Below are 20888 nucleotides of genomic sequence, written 5' to 3' on the forward strand. Positions count from 1 at the left end.
ACCTTTTCCACTTGGAATAGTTAGCCGGCAGCCTGGAAAAGATTTCAGCATATGAATATGCAATTTTTAAAATTTTTTTTCTTTGCTGGATGTTTCTACCTGCTGTGCCTAATTTCAGAATCTTGTGTTTTCATTAGAGAAAAATAATGTCTTTTGCAATATAATATTCTACTAGAAGGAAGGCAGGAGAAGAGGGAGATTCATGTATTTTGTCCTGATACTTTTCTAGCCCAAAGTTTCTTCTTGGTTCTACCTCCCAGATGAGCGGTGTTTGTACATGCCCTTCTGATACGATCTAGAAAACAATATTCTTCCAAGTTTTAGGAAGTCTGCTGTCATCTACAGACATGTTTGGTCCCAGTACACTAGAACCACAACAGACAATCACCTTTTCCAGCAGGTTTGCCTTACAGCTAAAAGTAACAGCAGCAGCTGCTTTTCTTCTCAGAAGTGAATACACTTCTCACCTTCAGTCTCTGCCATTCTCAGCACTGAGGGGGTGGGGACTTGACAGATGGTTCCTGCTAAGTAATCACAGATAAAATGGTATTTGGTGTATGGCATAAATTTCCAGGCAAATAAGAATGTTTTTTATTTAATATCATCCCTGTGAAAAGCTGGATTCTTAATAAAATGTGGCATGCCCCAAGGCAACACATCTTACATGTTAAAGTGTATGAGGATGAGCATAGTGGCAGAACTCCCTGATAAATGATGCACAAGGCAATTTTTACTTGTCATAAGTGAGTTTTGATCACTGTGTTTATTATATGTAAAGCTTTTTGTCAATCAGATAAAGAGAAACATGAATCCTAATTGTACTCTTTTAAGCTAATTACATCTTCTATTCTGTCCACTGTACAATATTTGGGTGTCTCTGAGCCACTGAAAGCTGCCAGTCCTGGCTCAGCTGTCAGGCACTTGGGCAGAGATTTGTGCAGTCCTTATGAATGGACACTCAAGGACTCCTTCCATTAAAGGCAGAACCATTTAAAGAAAGCCATTTTAAGTACTTTTATGCTTTTTGTCTTCATTCTGACACAAATCCTACTGGAAAAGGGTCAAAAAATATAGCTGCTGTCCTTCTCAAGCAAATAAATTCCCCATGAACATAACAATTATTTCAAAATGTGTTTTTTAATTCTAGAAATAGTATGCCAATAGTTAACAGTTTAATACAATTGAAATTCCTTGGCACTACTGTACATTCCCAGTTTTAATTATTTTTCATATGTGGTTGTATGACAAAAATGTATTGTTTCAAATAATCTAAAGAGGTGTTTATCTTGGACTTACTTAAGGAAATCAGAGGTTTACAAATAAGAAGGTTGGTAGTAGTTAAGGTCATAACACAGGACAGTACAATTTTAAGTTACAAGTTCTCGCCTAAAGGCATGATTATTCAAGGCAAAGGTGAGGAAAAGACACAAAAGAGATGGAGGAGGGATTGTTTGGAACTGGAAAAAGCCAAGATACAAGTTCTGGGAGAAAAAAAACAACCACAACCAAAAAAAAAAGAAAGAAAAAAAAAAACACAACAAAAAACCCAACAAACAAACAAATAAAATGTCAAAACCCCCCAAAAAACAAAACAAATCAAAACATACCACCAAAAAACATCGAAGAGTGATAAACCAGAAAACAGAACAGACAAACCTTAAAACCAGACTTTACAAATTTGCCATTTGCAATTAAAGGATAATTCTTCCAAGCCTGATCAGAATTCTGTGAAAATCACTGAACTTTGCAGAGTTGTCTCAGATAGGTACCTTGCAAACTTCAAAACCAGGCCTAAAATAAATCAGGTCAGTGCTGCAAGTAAACCAGTCTGTGACACCTCTAGGCATGAGTGGTCATTCTAAAGGTTTTGTTTGGGCTTCCAGAGGACAACTTGACAAACACTTCTATTCTCTGTTTCTCATAAGCATGCATTTTCTAAGACACACATTATTTCTACATGTTTGTGTTGACACATTTTGTGAAAAAAATGTATACAAATAGGTTTTGTGGATGGATTTAAGTAGTTAACAGTATAAAATTATGTCAGTATTCATATCTGCCAGCTTGTTACTTCAATACTTGACCCCAAGTTTCTAACTGTTCTATCTCCATTTTCATGGAACACAAAGAAATGTAATGAAGGAAGAAGTCTGTCATTTACACATATGTAACTCATGCATTTTTGTCAATGCAGGTTTTTCAATACAGAGTTCACACTGGTTTCATACGTGATGAGGAGACAAGCAAACAGTGGAGAACAGCAGTAGATACAATGCAGATAAGCAAGAAAGAAAAATTAAGGACGAAAAGATGGAGCTGTTTCTAAAAAATCAGGTAAGGAATTCAGGTGATTCTTTATAAAGTGTAAAGTGCACAAAGAGTTGTGCCAAATAGTTTACCCTGCACTTCCTGGTATTTCTGAGAATTCCTTCTATACGTGCCTAGGACATACGCACACACACCATACATACACCCTACTAACCCCCACTTACACAATGAATTTACTTTTTGAGCAAAATTGCTGTTACTCTCAGTGCAAATCTTTATTATACTAGTATCCTACAGTTCTTTTAACAAAATCCATTTCCTGTATTTAATTTTATTTCCTTTAACTAAACCATTGTACTAGTTGCTACAGGAAGCCATCTGAGTAGTGGTTTGACAGAGGAGTAAAAGTGAGCTGTGCTGTCCATGCTCCTGGTTCCTTCTCAACAGCCCCAAGTTCTGAAACCTTACAATGTCCTGTCCTCAAACCCTTGGGGCATTACAAGCACACTGCAGACAAGCATCATCTGTTATCACCCATCCCTCCCTTCCTACAGGTGACAGGTGGAAAGTTTGTTTTGAGCTTGGGCACACTTGTATTTCCTAAGCATGACCAGAGAGGAGTCAAAATGTATTTACCAAAGACCAAATCTGGATGAACAGGGCAGAACAATTAATCCTTTCCTCTTCTGCTCTTCTGCTTTGGAGAAAAGCTGCTGCACTACTTCTAGTGTCACAGTGGGAACAAAAATGTGGTGGAGATTGTATAATCTCTACCCCCTAAAACAAACTGGACACTAGGCTAACTGCACATTACCTGATGGAACTGTTCATGACAGAAATATCCTATAAACTTTTTAGTAATACTTTTAGAATAGTCTGAAATTATATTTTTGCCACAAACAAAAAATGGAAAGAAAACCACAGCTAAACATTACAGATCTATCTACTTAATTTATACCTCTCCCTTCCACTCACAAAACTAAAGCTAACATAAGATGCTGGTATAGCAACACACATGAAGTACTAAGAAATGTTTGCTTACATGTTTTTGCATTCCTAAGTAACACCATCAGCTTATCACACCCATTTAATATATCCACAAAACAGAAATTGCTTTAGAGTTTGGCCCTGTAGAAGTACTTTAACCCATTTACAAAATACTTATTTATGCTAATATTTAGTTTTCATAGAACAGAAACTTATGCTTCCAGACAGCATGTTTCAGAAGACTGACTCCAAACCTACAGAAATTCATGACTGAAAAAATACATTCTATGAATTCCCAAGAATTAATCTAAAGATTAAAACACACAAAAGTCCTTAGCCAAGCCTCACAAACTATACAAAACTCAATATTATGTTAACATATCAATTATGTGTTGCACAATGCATGATAACACAATTCTCTACTCAGGATAACTTGGTGCAGTTTGGTAGGATTGCCACACGTTGAGACATTCTGCCAGCTCCTGGTGTGTTGCTGATTGATGGCTGCTGGATGCTTGCAGAGTATCAGCAAGGATGCCTCCAATGGGAGAAGCAGCATCATACAGCTGGAGTTTCTCTAAGACATGCAATATTCATCAGTTACAAACTTGGGAATGTCATACTGAAAAAGCTACATGATAAAAGACACTGCATGGTGTTACAGCTGATTCCATTTGCCATATGGTATGTTATTATTTTGCATTGCCTTGGGGAGGGCATTAAATGTGAAAGAACAGAACACACTCAAGGCATATAGAAAAATGAGAGCAAATTGCATAGTTCTTAATTATATCAATAAGGTCTGTAACTGAAACAGAGATGAAACTAAATAATGAGTTGAAAGTGCAATACACTACTTTCCAGCTACCGAAAAGCAATAAACTCTATCAGGAATATTTTAACAGGAAGAAATTTCCAGCCACGATATGTAGAGGTCCACAGACAACATTAAAGCAGACTTGATGTAAAAATCAGCAAATGCTGTGTGCAATGATACACATATTCCCAATATATGTTTTTACATCAAAGATAATTTTACGTGGAGTAAGCTGGAGAGAACATTGAATCAGTAATCTCTAAATGAGATTCCATAGGCACAGCTATAATAAAACCAATACATGAATTATTAAAACAATAAAGTAGGAGGGTATTTGCTGAAAACAGCTGAAGTAAAACAATAATTAATTGTGTCCATTTGATATCAGGTAAGTGAGCTGTCCCTAGGACCTAAGAAATTTCAAAACAAACAACTCCAAATTTAAAAAGTCTTTCTCTTTACAACATATCAGAATTCACAAGCAGAATTTTCTGACTGAAACAAAATCCAGTCGAGGTTAGATAATTCTTTAGGAGCTATGATTCAGTCATCACTGAAATTTTAAATGAGAAATATTGTGATGCCAAATACCAGAAACATACAGGCCTGCTGGTTTTAGGAGTAGTTTGGCTCTAAATGCCATAGTCTATTGAATAAGACATTTTAAGATCTGTTAAAAGAACAGAATATTTTCAAATTATTCATGATAATTGTGCAGTATTTCAGATGACATCTTCAAATCTGTCATCTATTCAAGTGTTCAATTTGAGCAGCCAAAAAGTAGATTGCTCCATTTAGCCAGACCTCCAGCAGGATTAAATCAGAAAAATTCTATTAATTGCAAATATTTCCTATTATGGGTTATGCAGTGTGCTTTCCTGTTAGTTTTTACCAGCTATTAAGAAGATTTTTTTTTTTTTTAAATAAGTCATTTAAGTGTCTCAATGTCATTTGAAGAAAGCAGAAGCTCACAGGTAAGTAAATAGAGGATCATGGCTGTATGGCCCTTGCTAGCTTGTACTCACTACCAAAACCCACTGGGTGCAGTTTCCCAGTCTCAGGGTTTGCCACTGCACTGGCTAACATCTGTAAATACTTGCTGCCAGTAATGGTAGGAGGGGCCAAGCTGTAATTGCTCTGCAATTTACTGCATCCATTTTCATTTCTCAGCTAAAGATAACACCAAATCATGACACATTCTCCAGTGTCTTATCAAAATCTATGAAGTTTTCACACATTTCAGTGTGTGTGCCATTCATGCTTCTGTTCCAGCCATAAAAAAAGCTGATGGCAGAAATGACTGTTGTCACTAAATGAAGGTTATTATTCAGTGAGAGCTAAGGAAAGAAAGGAGGGGAAAAGAAAAGCCAGTTCTCAGTACTATACTCAGGGGTGTTCTTCCTTTTTAAGCAAGCTGGAATCTTGAATATGAGTTAACTGACAGCTCAAGTTTAAAGGCACAGTGTTGTAAATAGACTTGCCAAATTACCAAACATTTGTCTATTATTATCTTCTCTAAAGGAAATCTGCTTATTATTACTTGACAGAGCAATATTTGTATATTTTTTTCTTCTAAGAATGAATTCAATTCCATACTAATGAAAGATAACTAGTGTTTGACAGAATTAGTGTTTACCTTACCCTACTCCATTGAGAATTTAAAACTACATTTTAAATACTTTGATTTCTGCTATTCTGATAAACTCTGTCACCTTGACAACAACCATAAATGAATGCATTAGTTATGATAAATTTTCAGTACAGCAGTTCTAAATTGGGAATGGAAAATAGTTTTTTAAAATACTTAGTAATTTCTTCTGGAAAGATAGAAATGTTTAATTAAATATGGGAAATAGAATGTCAGTATAAATTCTTCAGACTAAAATCTTATCATAGCATGGTTATTATTTCTACTACTATTTTTTACTAAATTTACAAATTAGTCAAGTTTCACATTGAACAACTCAGAAAAACATCAAGAAAATGATAAATTATAGAGTTCAGGAGTCGAAGTCAAGGAAAGAATCATGCTCCAAAGCTGTCTCATGATGAAGTTTTTTCTGCTAGTTCAATTCATTTAGGCACTTAATTTTTCTGATTAATTGATCACGATAGTACTATAGTGTAATATTGATTGTCTCAGATGTGTCAACTTTCAATGTGTTCAGTTAGTTTAAGAAAATGCTGGCAGGCCAAGAATTTGCTGTGTTTCAGAGGAAGAACATATAATTACATTCAGCAAGAAAATCATAAATAAGGTATTTTTATCCAATCACAGCTTTTAAGTAAGCAAGGTTGACAAGTGGCAGTATCTTAAGAGGATTTCAGAGATGACAAAATCTTAAAGACATAACCTATTCAAGAGTACACTGACCACTATAAAACCATCCTGTCAATTACACACACACTGGTTTTAGTGAAAATGCAGTATGTGAAAATTTGAAAAACTGGTTATAGAAATAATAACTGGAATAATAAAATTGTTAGTATGGTCAACCTCTGACTTTCACTTCCAGAGGCACTACTAAATCCGATTTTATAAATACACCTCTACTTAAAAACTTGAAAATTAAGCCTTAGAGGTTCCTCAGACCTAGCTAAGCACAATTTGTTATATTTTAGGCCTGCCTTCTTTTGATATATACTTCGGTCGTCAACTCTCATATATTATACCCATTCTGCTGATTTGTGTTAGACTACTTGTATCTTCACTGGATCATGAAGTGCTGAAACCATGAGTGAACAATAGTATAGTAAAGAAAATATTTAGGATCTCAGTGCTTTTTCTAAATGAAGTTATTCACAGCTGGTGCTTCCAAATTCTTCCTTAGTCCTATTCCTCATTTTGCCTCCTTAGTCTGCTTCCAAAACGCTTCCTCATTTTAAATCTAAGTCTTTTTGTGGCAGCAAAAGCTGACAGACTCTCAAGGTAAACAACTGGCAAAGACTCAAACCCTAATCACTCAGAATGACTTTCTGTAGTTCAGAAGAAACCTCAATATAATTTGAGAGTGAGGGCCACAATATGCCCTTAACAATACAGCAACGTTATTTGTTATTTTTAGGGGAAATCCCATTTTGCAAGCGAGGCCTTTTAACTGCCATGTCTACACTGCACAAATGGACAATCCACTCACGAGCTTCCTATGCCCTTATTCCCAGAGATGTACCTGTGGTTTGATATTCTGGGTAGGTTCAAAGAAAAACAATTATTTGAAGTAAACAACAGAATCTGAAAAATGAACAAGATGAAAAGCATAAAACAGTGTTTTCTGAGCAAGACTCTGCCACCCTGCTTTATGCCCTCATCTCCAAGAACACTACACCTGATCAAGCTGCATCCTAAAAGCAACATTAATTGCTTTCCTGGAACACACTAGTGAACTGCATGCTCAGATGATCTTTATAATTTCTTATTTTTAAAGCCAGTCACTGCAATAACATCATGCTATCAACAATTACAGTATAAATCGTATGTAACTGTAGAGAAATAAACCTGCACAGCACCTCAGCCTCCATCAAAATGCAATGAAGTCACAGGGTTTTTTAAAACTGGAAAATATGAGACTGAGCAGGACTGAAAATAACCCTTTGTAACTCCCTGCTTATCCCAGCAAATGACCATCTGATTTCTAAAAAGTGAGTTAAAACATAAGAGATATAAATTCCTTTTAGCTGTTTAGATTTTTTTTTTTGACATTGCAAATGACAGTAAATGTGATTAATGTTTGCTGATAATTGGAGTTTCATTTGAGTGGTTATTACTTGTCAGTGACAATTAATAGCTCCACAAACCCCCCATTCATTTCACAATATTAAAAATGATGGCTTGTGGGAATTATGCTAAACTAGCACATTCAATTAGATTTTGAATTTTATAGTATATTGAATAACAGTTTATGGTTTTATAATAGCAGTGATGGTTTATTGTTGCATGGTAATCACTCTCATTACATGTATGTATATCTGGAGAGCTACAATTTTTATACTCATTAAAATTACTCAATTACATGTTAACATTTCTTTAAAACTACAGAGTGCTTTGGTCTTTATAAGTAAAGATGGTTTTTAATGACAGTTACATTTGTTTTGTCCCAGTATTTGATGGGCAAGATGCAGTGTTTAAGGGATGGCTGGGCTGTAGTTAGCAGGCAGTAATTTTCTTATCTGACCATTCCCCAGAATGCTAGGAAGAGAGGAGGGGAAATCTTCAGTAAAGGGAAAGATTTTTGGAGAATCACCTCCAAACCTGTGAAATATCCTCAGCTTTGGCCTTTTCTCCAGTAAAAAAAAAAACAAAAAAAACCCCAAACAAACAAAAAAAAAAAAATCCTGCACTCTGAAGAGGGGGGAAAAAAAAAAAAAAAACAACCACAAAGCACCACAACAGGAAGGGAGAAGGAATCATGACTATCATGACTGACAGACAGAAGCCCATGACAAAGAAAGAGCTGTGTAAAATAAAGTTGACTGAAAATGTTGTCTGCATCAGGACAAAATGGTGCATAGAGTTTAATGTGAGAGACTGGAAAGGGTTTTTTTTTTTTATGTGACAACATAAAACTTAATACAACAATTTTAAGTTTCTTAACTGAGAAAGCAGCAGGCTCTGGGGTTTAACATGCTCATAAGATAAATCTTGAAAATATAAGTAGACTAATAAAAATTCTGCCACTCCGGAAGCCAATGCATTTCTAACAGACACCTATATTGCCAGGATCTAAGTCACAGATCATTCAAGAAAGTTGAACAAAGTGAAAAAAGGAACAAAGTGGAGGAAGAGCTTTATACAGTTAACTTTATTAGGAAGGCACCTTTCTGATTTCACTTGCATAAGTGCTTTTGCCTAGGATTCTCCTTGACTTCCATTTTCTGATGCAGAGGATACCAGTTTTAAGAGAATACTGTAAATAAATGTTTCTTCTGCTTTGTCTCTTATTTCAACACGCTCTTAAACTCTACTGATAATTTTACTTTTCTACTTTACTCTTAGACAAATTGTCTAACATACCTCCCAAATAAAGAATACTCTACTAATTCAGTCTTGTAATTTTCTTCCAAACAAGGAAGTTATCCTAGTGTAATACAAGGTAAGATAAGAACCTATCTCACAAAGCAAAGAATTATTTTAGCAAACTAAATTAAGGAAAGAGTCAACAGTAAAAATTACTTATCATAATTCTAGCAAAATTCTAAGTTAAAACTACCACCTATTACAAATTCTATTTTATGTAATAATTCTCTATCCAGCAGTGATCATTTCCAAGTCAATGCTAAACTCAGAATGAAGTCAATGAGAACAGGATCAAGACCTTTCTTACTACTATTTGATTAGTTTGTGCAGGTTTGCAAAAGCAGAAAATTACTGTTGGTGGCAGGGGAACCTCCAAATATGTACTTGTTTGTTTCACTGGAAAAATCATAACATGAAAGTTTGGTTGATTATCGAGATTCATATAAAACCTCTCTGACTTACTTTACTTGTGGCCTTTGGACCATCTGTTCAGAAATATTTTTTCTAATGTTTTAATAATACTACTAGTAGTTATTTGTTGTATATTAGCACTTCACAGCTCTAATTAGCATTTGTTCCACTTTGGCAGAGACTGTATAGACCAGGTGAAACCAAGTGCAGAATAAGCTGGGACTAAAATAAAAAACTAACCAGCTTTGCAATTCCCAAAGTAAACTTTGGCTAAGTATAGATTAGATGGCTTTTAGACCAGTTGTGTTGGTTTTTTTTTTGTTTAATTTCTTTCTGATTCCCAATGTTATGCAGAAAATTAAATTAAAAAAAAAAAAAGCCATTAAATTCAATTCAACAGTGACGTAAAACACCACGACTAAGAAGAACAGAATACATGGCACATATATCAATAATCCGATGGAAAGGAACAAGGGACTTCAAAAAAGCAATTCAGTTCTATTCTTTGATCCAATTTAAGGAGACTTTAATCTCTCTATTGTAAAACACAAATTCAGGCGTTGCAATGCCTGTAGATACAATTCTAATGTCTTATTCAGACAAATCATTTTCACTGGTCAGTAACTCTCAAGTTTGAGAATATCAACAAAGAGTCCTATAAAATGTGTCCCATATCCAACACTGAATTGATCAGGTGAGCCTTCCTCATTTTGTGACTTAAGAACTTCTGGTAACATTATATAATGCATATTGGTAATTCAATAACTATTTTTATTATACAGTATTTTATTTATTAACACATAAGGGAACTAGATATTTCCTTAAAGTAAGCTCCAGGATGTAGATGGCAGCTTCTGTGTCCCTTGCTCCTTCTCAAGTACCTAACAGTTTCAGTATGCCTTGGGCCGTAAGATTCTTCAATAGCATAAACCTCATCAGAACATGTATGCAAGAATTTAGAAGCTAAAACGTGCGTTTTCTGCTTTGAAGAATTGTTTGTTGTTTGTTTTTGGTTTTGTTTTTACTATGAATAGCACCTGTAAGTATTGAGCACAGCAAAGTCAAGCAAGAACATAAGCTGGAAGCAGGACAGAGGAATAGGCCACACAAATTACTCTTTTGTTCACATGAAATTGAGGTTGTCCGAGTATGTTTTACAAAGTCAGACAAAACATCTGCTAGAAAAGCTCTCACTAAAGCATTAGGTGCTCCATCTTTTCAGAGGATATTGTATATTCTAGTGGCTTTGTCCAGAAAACTAATTATATTACTATAAAGTGAAATGGGAACGAATTCCCCCACGTGTATTGTGCTCTGGAAGACTATGACATCAGAGATAAAGATCATCTTTAACCCTTACTCTAAAACCTATACAGTTTTTAGAATTTGTGGAGGTTTTCCTTTTTTTTTTCCCTCCCCTACTTCTGCCTCACAAGTGAAAAAAAAAAACCCTGAAAACTTCAAGAGTTTGGCTACAATTTTCAATAAAAGGCTTATCAGTAATATAGTGATATAATTTCACAGCAGGAAAGACCACACAATTATTTTATGTTTTCAACAGATGTCTGTATCACATCTGTTATATTAACATCATTGCTATGCTGATCAGGTGCATGGGTTTCACACATATGCTTTCTCTGATTTGTCCTTCTTACTTCCTATAACTTATGTTTAATAAGCAGACAAAAGCTTCTCTGAATATCTTAGCAGGGGGTAATTGTTCTACACTCTCTGCAGTTTCCTCACCAGCACTATAACATATATCAATTGCTAATGGTTAATTAATTTGTGCACTTGCAGTTCAGTCTCTTAAAGAGTGAAACTAAATTTTGTGGCTTTAATCTAGAAGAACATAGACCAAAAACACACACATATTTAAACAGGTCACATTACTTCCTTGGCATGTGGGGGAGGGAGTTGTAGACTTGACTATTATTAAAAGTGGCACTTGAGTTGATGTTCATTGATTGTATCAATGACCAGAATGATTGCACCAAACACTGGCAAGTGTGCCTCCTCCTCTCAAGTTAAAACTATCCACTTCGACAAGGGGCTGTACTTACAACTATAACTGAGTCAATAATTAATCAATCACTCGTCTAAATTCTGCTTACATTTGCCTGAAAATGACAGTCTTGGTGAGAGACAACTAACCAGTCTTGGAACACTGTCAGTGCTAGGAATTTTACACTTGACTTCATTCATCCTGGAAGGCTGAAGACTACATTGCCATCATTCCCCAGACTTGGTTCAATAGCTCCTATTTACATGCACACACTGAAGAGAACAATTGTTGTTTCACCATTTTTACTAGAAATATTGCTGACACCTATGTGCATTAAGCAAATTATGCCCAGATATCTTGGGAAACCACTACAAACACAACTGTTTGGAAATATTCCAGCAAACAGATTTTTTTCAAGATCTTTTTTCATAAACCAGAAGTATTTTCCTGAAGTGTTTTGGATTTTATGAATTTTCACTGAATAGAAGTTACATTGATAGGATTATTGTCTGAATTCCTGACAGGTTGCCCCAGGAGATACAGAAATGTTTCAGATATTTTTAGTTCTGAGCAAATATGATGTTTTGAGAAAAACTGGGATTAATTCATGCAAGATGGAAATCTTTTAGTAAGCTTTTAAGGCATATTATTCCCACTTTTCATATCTGGTTCCCAGAGTAATATTGAGAATGACCTCTAACAGGTACTTCAAATTTTGGACTCTGGTAATGGCCACTTAAAACCTTTATAATTCTGTAGGCAACTGCAGCTATATCATCATACAAGCAAAAGAAAAAAAAAACATCCTAAACAGAAGAAGTTACAGATGCTTTTTCAGATACAGAACTAGTGCAACTTTCAAGAATAATTTTTGCCTGAATTTTCTGTCAGCTTTAAGTTTACCTGGTATGCCTATGCCAGTTACAAATTGTTTCTACAAGAGCAGATTTTATCTTATGATTTGTATGACTATCAGTAGAGATAAGAACCCAGGGGAATAAAAGGCTTTTTTTCTCATGCTAGATAGGGAGCTTAATTAGCAGTAATTCTGAGAACAACTGTCACTTTGTCTCCCTAATTTCACAGAAGAGTTACTGCTAAGATGCTTTGCCATATTTTTCCTTCCTATAGGAAGAAATGCACCTTGAGCTCTTCCTTCTCTCTTTTTTAGTACAAAGAGTTTGTATTAAGTATTTGTATTGTTCCAATATTAAAACAAAATAAACAAAAAAAAGGTGAACAACAATAATAAAAACCCCAAACAAAACACTACAAAATTGAACAACCAAAACCACTAGAACCTTGTCTATAATTCAATGGGATTTGACTTTGATGAGTGTTCTTCCAGTTGAATTCATAAGGACACAAACTGGCCCAAAATTTTTAAAGACTTTTTTGACCAGCTAGAATGAAAGAGCTGATTTTTAATATCTTTCCTTTTTTTTGAAGCAAAATTCTTCATCTTCTCTAATGCTAAGCTACAAATACCAGGAGGAGAACTGCACAGTAATTTATGAGTACCTGGAAATAGTGAGTTTGCTGTATGGTTCTTCTGTAGGGAGTTACACTTCTGAGTTTCAGCTATGCAATATTTCAGAGTGAAATGAACTACATCACTAGAAGATGTCTTACAGAGATCTCCCTCAGCCACTTTTTGCAGAAATAGGCATCCTAGGCAAAGTATGTGCAAACTTTGGGCTACTGTCTAGCAGTTCAACAAAAAAGACAAAATACCTGTTAAATGTGCATTACTCAGAATCACCACTTTGAAATTAGTCATTTGAGTTTGGCTACATTCAGTTCTTCTGCCTATAAAAAACTGACAGATGGGGAAGCTGCACTACAGTTCAACAGAATAACACATTACCTTCTAGAATTCCTCTACCTACATGCTCTGCCTGGCATCCCACTTCCTTGGAGGCCTGAATAGATTTGAATTGCTACCATTATAAAAAGCATAGCATTAAGTTCTACCAAATTGGCTGGTGGCCTCTGATTGTTTCCTCTTGAAAGCAAGATTTAGAAAATACAAAAACTGTATTTTTAAAAATACAAACACTTACTTTTTAAGAAGGATCTCCTCATGATAAACCTCTCCTGTAAATATTATCAGAGGGAACTATTTTCTTCATGTTTTTCTACTGCAGCTATTTTAGAAAAGGCAGTACTCTGACATTCCCTGAATTTATTTCAGCCATTCTGCATGACTAAGACATTTTGTAAACTCAGAGTGTGAATATAAATTAAGATAATATGATAAATTATGCAGAACATAATTGATGAGGAAATGGTTAAATGGGCAAAAAGAACTAGAAAGTGAGTGAATTTGCATCAAATTCTAGACATTTTTACTATCTATTAAAATTTTGATTCATCAGTATAGGCACCCTTTGTTTCATTTCTTTGAAGGGAAGAAAACAATATATTGCTTGGTTAACCTTCTTTTGTTTTTCAATTAAAATTAGAGTCTCTACTCTTAAATTTTAGGACTTGCTTTTCTAGAACATATATAAAGATTTAGCTTCCTAAGTACTTGAATTTATTTGCTATAAAAAAACTTCATATATTCCCACCAAGAAAGAAAATCCCAACACATGCAGATTTTGTATCGCTCTGAATTACAGCAAAGTGGCACTCAAATTTTCAGTAAAAGTAATTGTTTTGTTTTGTTTAGAGAATAAAATTTCATCACAAAATATTTCTGATTAGAAACATTTATGACTTCTAGTGTAGAAATGTAGCATTTGTGTTACAAAGTCATTCTTTGGTAAGAATGTTTTCTGAGAGAAAATCAAATAAATGTACTTTAACTGCTTGTCAGTATTTTTTTAAAATGAGAAACAGTAGAAAGGCATATGGGATTTCTGGGGTTTTTTTTAATATTATTTTAAAATTATTCTTAGTGGCACAAGCCATATGATATAAGACAGTGCTTCCCCAGAAGATGTCAAGGTATTTAAAAGACATGTAGATGTTCTTTGGGACAGAGTTAATTGGTGGACTTGGCAGTGCTGGGTTAATGGATGGACTTGATGTTCTTAGAGTTCTTTTTCAACCTAAATCCAGGATTCTAAAATATAACCCTTGCCATAAAAAAATTTCTGTATTTCAAAAAGTAACAATCAGAAATAAATTATGTCTGCAAAAGGCTTCTCTATTGGTATTTTACTTGAAAAGCAATGAAAAAATCTAAAAATTAAAGACACAACACTATCTTTAATGTTCTACATTGCTTTTTTATTCAGACAGAAAAGTCTTCATCAGCAAATTGGTTAATAATAACTCTCTAGGACTTCATCATACCAATAAACTATTTGTTAAATTAAATCAAGTCAAATTACTGAAAGAAACTTCTCAAATGAGGGTTAAAGGCTGTGACTGCCAAAGGAAATCAGTTTTCAATTACTACCTGTTTTATGGTGTTTGGGTGCTCTATGTGTAGGTTTTTGCTTCTTTAAAAAAATATTTAAGACTATGTGTTTCATAAATTTCTTATTGTGCCTCATTCTGCTGGATAATTGACTTGCAAATTAAATTCTCGGTGAAAGAAGTTTATAATTGTTGTTCATGAGCTCTGCAACAAAACAGATTTTTGTTTTCCTATGAGCCAACAATTTTCAATAGGATAGGTGCTTTATAAGACATATTTTAACACTCCTGTAGATTAATAATGTGTTAGCAGAAAAAGACAGGTTGAGCCTCGCTCAGTTATCCCTCCATTCCAATTATACTGTGACATTAAATCTTGTGATATTTAATAACAAAGGCCATTTCACCCATGGCTGCCTCAACTGCAGACAATTTATGAAATAGCATCCCCTCTGAAGAAACTGTTCTAAAAGGTGGCCTTCTCACATGCTGATATGTCTAACTGCCCAAGTAAATTAAATAAGATGTAGCAAAGTATGCAAAATTGGTCATCTTACACTTACCTGATGCCTTTGACTACAGAAAAAGGAATTAAAGAGCTGGCTTTTTTTTTTTTTTCAATTGCAGTAGTGTTAATGGACCAAAATAAGAAAGAACCAGGGTACAAAACAAAGTATTTGCATGCATATGTCTTATTTCTTTATAGTCTTTCACATTTTTAATATGAATTTACAGGTTTAAAAATCTTCAACTTTTTCCCAAAAACCCACCATTAAACAAAAATTTATCGACACTACCAAGTAAGCCTCTGAAATAAACCTAGTGTTGTCTTCCTCAGGGCAGAACTGAGTGACAAGATTTAGGACCAGCTGAAGATGCTTTCCAGGACAACACTCCTTATCACAGGCAAAGAAATCTCAGCTAGCTGCTCATCTGCCTCCAAAAGTCAAAGATGCACAGCTTGGTCTGAAATAATTAGCCTTGTTGAAGAGCAACTAGCTTCAGGGTTTGGACTAGAGCCTGCATGCAAGACCAAGCAAAAATACACTAATGCACCAGCTGACTTGAGGATTGTCTTGAGGATTATTTAGCAAGCTCCACTGAATGGTGGTGTAAAAAAAAAAAAATACTCAAACCACTTAAATTACCTTCTGCCTCTAAAATAACAAGTATATTAAGTCAGGTGTATATAAGACTATAATTTTCATCTTTTCCTGTAACTATGGAGTTACATATTTCTTGAAAAAGCTTGGCTTTCAAAAAAATCTGAGTTCTTACTGCAATTGATTTTACTCTACTATGAAACAGAATTTTATGGTAACATGGCATATCTGGTCTAGTGTTTAAGTTGGATGGATGTTGCTGCAAGTAAAACCTCTGTGAAACTCACAGGAAGTAAAAGATCACATCCTACCTATTAACACTGGGTAAACTAATTCAGTTTCATGCTCATACTACAATATTTAGGTTTATCCCTATGAGTCTATTCTACCCACCAAAAGCTATTTTGCAGTTTTTCACTGATGTTACAACACAAAGCATTTGAATTGTGGAAAACAGCAAGCAAAATGAAATGCTAAATATTGTCAATCTATTCAAAGGAATAGGAAAAAAGGAGCTAAATTTAAAATATTGCATCTATGTAAATCACATGCTTGTACAAATTTTTGGGTGGAGAGAACAGCATGTGCCATTATGTATATTGGCAAAGTCTAATCCAGCTGCTCCAGCCTCAGGGAATGTCACAAATTCCTGTGCAGGATGGATAAATGAATGAACTGTTGAGCTATAGTTTTTATCCTTCTTTGAAAATCATAGTTATTTTTGGTACCAAGTTACAAATTACTGTTTTTCAGTAGAAAATGCCTGTGCAGAAATAAGGACTGTAAGAAATCATCTGAAAATATGCATTATAGAAAACAGTGCTTTCACTGGAGATGGCCATGCCAGTATTGGATTTCATGTACCTTTTTGTGCAATATCTCTGTGAAGTATCTGGCCCTAATACAGATGATGATACAGTGTTTACATCTGTGGTAGGAATAGATAAAACCATAACTATGAAAACATATTAGTATAAATAATGAAAATTAAGGGGAAACACCAAAACATTTTAACTAAGGTCTGCCTACTGATTGTGGTAACTCTAGGGACAGGTGAGGAGGAAGAGAAATATTTCAAAGTCTATTTTGGCATTGTGTATTTGAATCTCTACCAGATAACAGCAACTATTTCTGAGAAATAGAAATTCTCACATCAAGGGGCTTCATTTGGTGGGCTGTTGCTAGTATGGCTTTTGAACAAGGGCCAGAAAAATATTTTGATTTTTGAATGCACACTGAACAAGTGTTGAATTCAAGATTTAATTGTACCTCTCCCTACAATATTTTGTGTTTTGTAATTATAACTCTGATTTCTATTCTGGCTCCTACATGTCCAAAAGCAGTTCATTAATTATATTCCAGAAGTATAACAGAACTCTCTAGCTGCAATATTTTTTTAAAATTTTGCTTTCTTGTAAAAACTTAATCATCCACTGTGGTCATAAATGCCTTCTACACCAGGATCCTAGAATAATTTGCGAAGTTTGAAAATACAATCTGTAATTTTTCCTGTTCTGCAAGAAAATTAACAAAATGAAAGATTATTTAATTTGAAAGAGTGCATAAGCATGGTGTTGATGGATTGTCTTAACTATCCACATGACTGGGACATAGCAATAAAATATCCTTTGTGTGTACAAATCAAAAATGCAATTTTTAAAGAGATGATGATTATCTGTGGACAGAAAAGAAATTCCATCTCTATCTTGCACTGACCTGCAAATGTAAAATTTACTGTAATTTGTGCTGTAGCAAAAGAATAATACCTTGGAGGTAGGTGCCATAAAACCTAAAGAAATTCCTATGGCATGCACAGTGTCAAACAGAATTACAGGTCTGGGTAAGAAAATAATTGTAATTACTTGGAGTAGTCTCACAATACTCTCCACTGAAACCTAATTACTGATAAAAACCTTGAAGTAAGTCCATTTGCTCATCACTGTAGTTGAATTACATTAACAGTCATTATGGGTCTGGTTTTGCTTCGTGCAAAGGCTATGGCAGCCTGTCAGCTTTCACTTACATTCTTTCCTCAAGGAAACTTCTCTCTTGGTATCTAGCACAGCACCTTCTAATATAACCCTAATATCATCAATCTAATAACATGACACAGGGCAAGCTCAGAGAGTCAAAATACTACTCTCAGCCAGAAATTAACATATAGCACTGGGACTTCCCTTACCAAACACTGAGCTGTGAATGATGTAGCTGTTACATGTGAGGCTAAGTTTTAAGGCAGAGAGAATAGATTTATTGGACCAACTGACATAGCTGGTGGGGGGGAAATCAACAAATCTAGAAAACACTATGTTCCCAAAAGCACATCTATTTCACCCAGCCATATCTGTTACTTTTAACAAAATACACCCTCTCTTCCTGAAACCTCACTTTCTGGATTACCACAGATAAAACACAACCACTATGAACATTTTCAAGTAGTGATGATGCCGTGGCAACACACATAAATATTGGGTTTTGCATGTGTTGCGGTAACATACATTTATCAAGAGAATTCAGGGAGAATATTGTGCAAGAAGAGCATTTTTGGCAAATATTAGTCCCCCTGCAAAATTTTACTATTTTCTGCCACCATATACCATAAAGAAAAATTGGACATCAGGTGCACTAACCATTGTTGAGTGCTTGCAGAAAACAATCTCACTTTGACCCCATTCAAGTATGCTGGTTCTAGATGATGAACATAATATGAAAGAGATTTCCCTGTGTGAAGGTAGCATGAACAATACAAGGAAAAGACTGGAAAAGGCTAGACTTGTGTACAGCAAGGGTACACATTTCAATTTATATTTTAAATTTATATTTAAATCTAAATTTAAATGTATATTTTTCTTGAATACCTAGATAGTAAAATAAACTCTTGCAAGTATTGCACTGCGAGTTTCTATAGTTCTTTCTCATAGGTTTACTGTTCCCCTTCCTGCAGCAGTAGGACTTGCCATGGGCTTACTGTTTCCATAAACACTGATAAGTCTTTTCTCACCTACAGAGGAAGGTGCAATGGACTCCATTCCAACAGCCTGCAGCTGTGCAAAACAGTTATTTAGCACATGCAGGAGGGCTTGTATGGAACTGGCAGGCAGCTACAAGTGTTGGAAGTCCCACTGACTTTTTCCTTTGAAAAGATGTTCCTTAAAGCTTCAAATGAGGAAATAGTAAGAATAATTATCAAATGCTTCAAAATAGTGCTAAACTGAGTTCTGAAGCTATGATGATACAGAAAAAATTCACTATAAACACACATCCCTGAGCCTAATGCGGGAAGTTGGAAAATATTTATGATGAAATACAATTAAGGTCTGATTCACTGCCATTAAAGCTGATGAGGGTTCTACCCCTAACTTCCATGCAGCAGTTCATAAAAATGTATTTACTGGGGAAGGCAAAAGTAATTCATATGTATGACTGCATGAGTTCTTATACACACAGGTATTATAGCTCAATACATTCCTTTTTTTCAAAGTCAGTGCATCTGAAAAAAAGGCAACAATTTTGTCCTGTGTCTTATTTCTTGTTCTTATCTTTTTGTATTTTAATATTGTGTCTTCATGTTTTCCATAAGCTTTCTTTTATGTCTAAAAATATCTTCAAGCTCTTCTATTTCTGCAATGAGTTAAATTTATATATATATTATGGTCAAGTTTCTGTTAAAAAAAAACTAACAAAACTTATCTGTGAAACAGGAATTGAACTTCCTTACTCTATTTAAATGCCAGCAGTAATTACAATGCAGGACTTTGTCTCATGCAATTTCTTCGGCTTTTCAAACCAAGAATTAGAAGTTTGATAGCAAATTCAAATGAATATATTATTTATCTGAAAATGCAGAGTCAGAGCAAATCAAACACAATTAATTTCAAAAAGTGCCACCACTTCTGAGGGTGAATCATATCCCTGCCAGCAGTTGAGCCTTCCAGCAATGGGAGAGTCTCTCACCACAAACATCCTTCAGCCCCGAGGCACCAACTCTGCAGAGCTCCCAAACGCTGACACTGTCCATCCGTGGGGCTGCAGGTAATCTGTGCAGATGAAACACAAGGACTGTTCATCTTTAAAAGAGTTTCTTGTGCTTAGATGGGCAAAGGAATTGAAGGACCAGTGAACTGTAATTTGTACGGGACTGATTAACTCTGAGAAGAAGGGAGGCAAGACATGCCAACTACTTCAGTACAAAAATGGTGATCATAGAGCAGTTCTGTACCTTCAAATAGCATTAATTTTTTGTCTCTACAAAGACAGAATTAACAAACCCAACTCCTACAAATCCAACAGCACAGTCAGCTGCAGGGTCCTGATAGAATTTGCTAAGAACTAAATAAGAATTTACATAAATGTAGCAATTAATGTATAAAAGCTACTTGTAGATCATAAATAAATCAGTAATTAATGACATCTTGGTCTCCTTACAAGCTCCAGCAGTGTAAGATAAACCTTGTACTGAAGGAAAGCAGCTATTTTAGAATTGCTTTGCATTCAGGAGCCTCCAGAGAAAAGATTCAACAGGCTAGCCCTGCAGAATATCTTATTAAGGTATCTTTTCTAGGATGCAACTGTATTGCTATCTTGGCTTTTCTAACTGGAGAGTTAGGACTTGAGAGCTGAAGAAATAATTTGTCTTTATTGATCATCTCCATGTGCTCATTGCCCGGAATTGTGCATTAAGATGTACAAATTTTTATATGTCATTTTAAATCAGCCTGCAGCAGGTACACAGTTATTTGAAGCTACATTCGAAACATTCAATTTAATAGAACCACACAGTCACAGAAAACCCATTCTGTCACTTAGACTGTCTATCCATTGAATAATTGGCCTAACATGCCTCTCTGAGTGCTATGCAGAATTTTCCAACTTTTATACTAAAGTACATTTCTTCAGATGCATAAAAGAACCCCT

At 34.9% G+C, this 20888-nt stretch overlaps 1 protein-coding gene across 6 annotated transcripts in view; it reads left to right on the plus strand.

Annotated features, from left to right (window-relative positions):
- The window catches only part of B3GALT1 (beta-1,3-galactosyltransferase 1), a 181351-nt gene that overhangs the window by 79665 nt on the left and 80798 nt on the right, over nt 1-20888 (plus strand). For all 6 annotated transcript variants that reach the window (XM_031505421.2, XM_021534743.3, XM_021534742.3 and 3 more), the window contains one exon: nt 2195-2334. The gene's annotated coding sequence lies outside the window, so the exon portion shown is untranslated. The remainder of the gene's footprint in view (nt 1-2194; nt 2335-20888) is intronic.

Source organism: Lonchura striata, chromosome 8 (genome assembly GCF_046129695.1).
Source record: "Lonchura striata isolate bLonStr1 chromosome 8, bLonStr1.mat, whole genome shotgun sequence".
Lineage (NCBI taxonomy): Eukaryota > Metazoa > Chordata > Aves > Passeriformes > Estrildidae > Lonchura > Lonchura striata.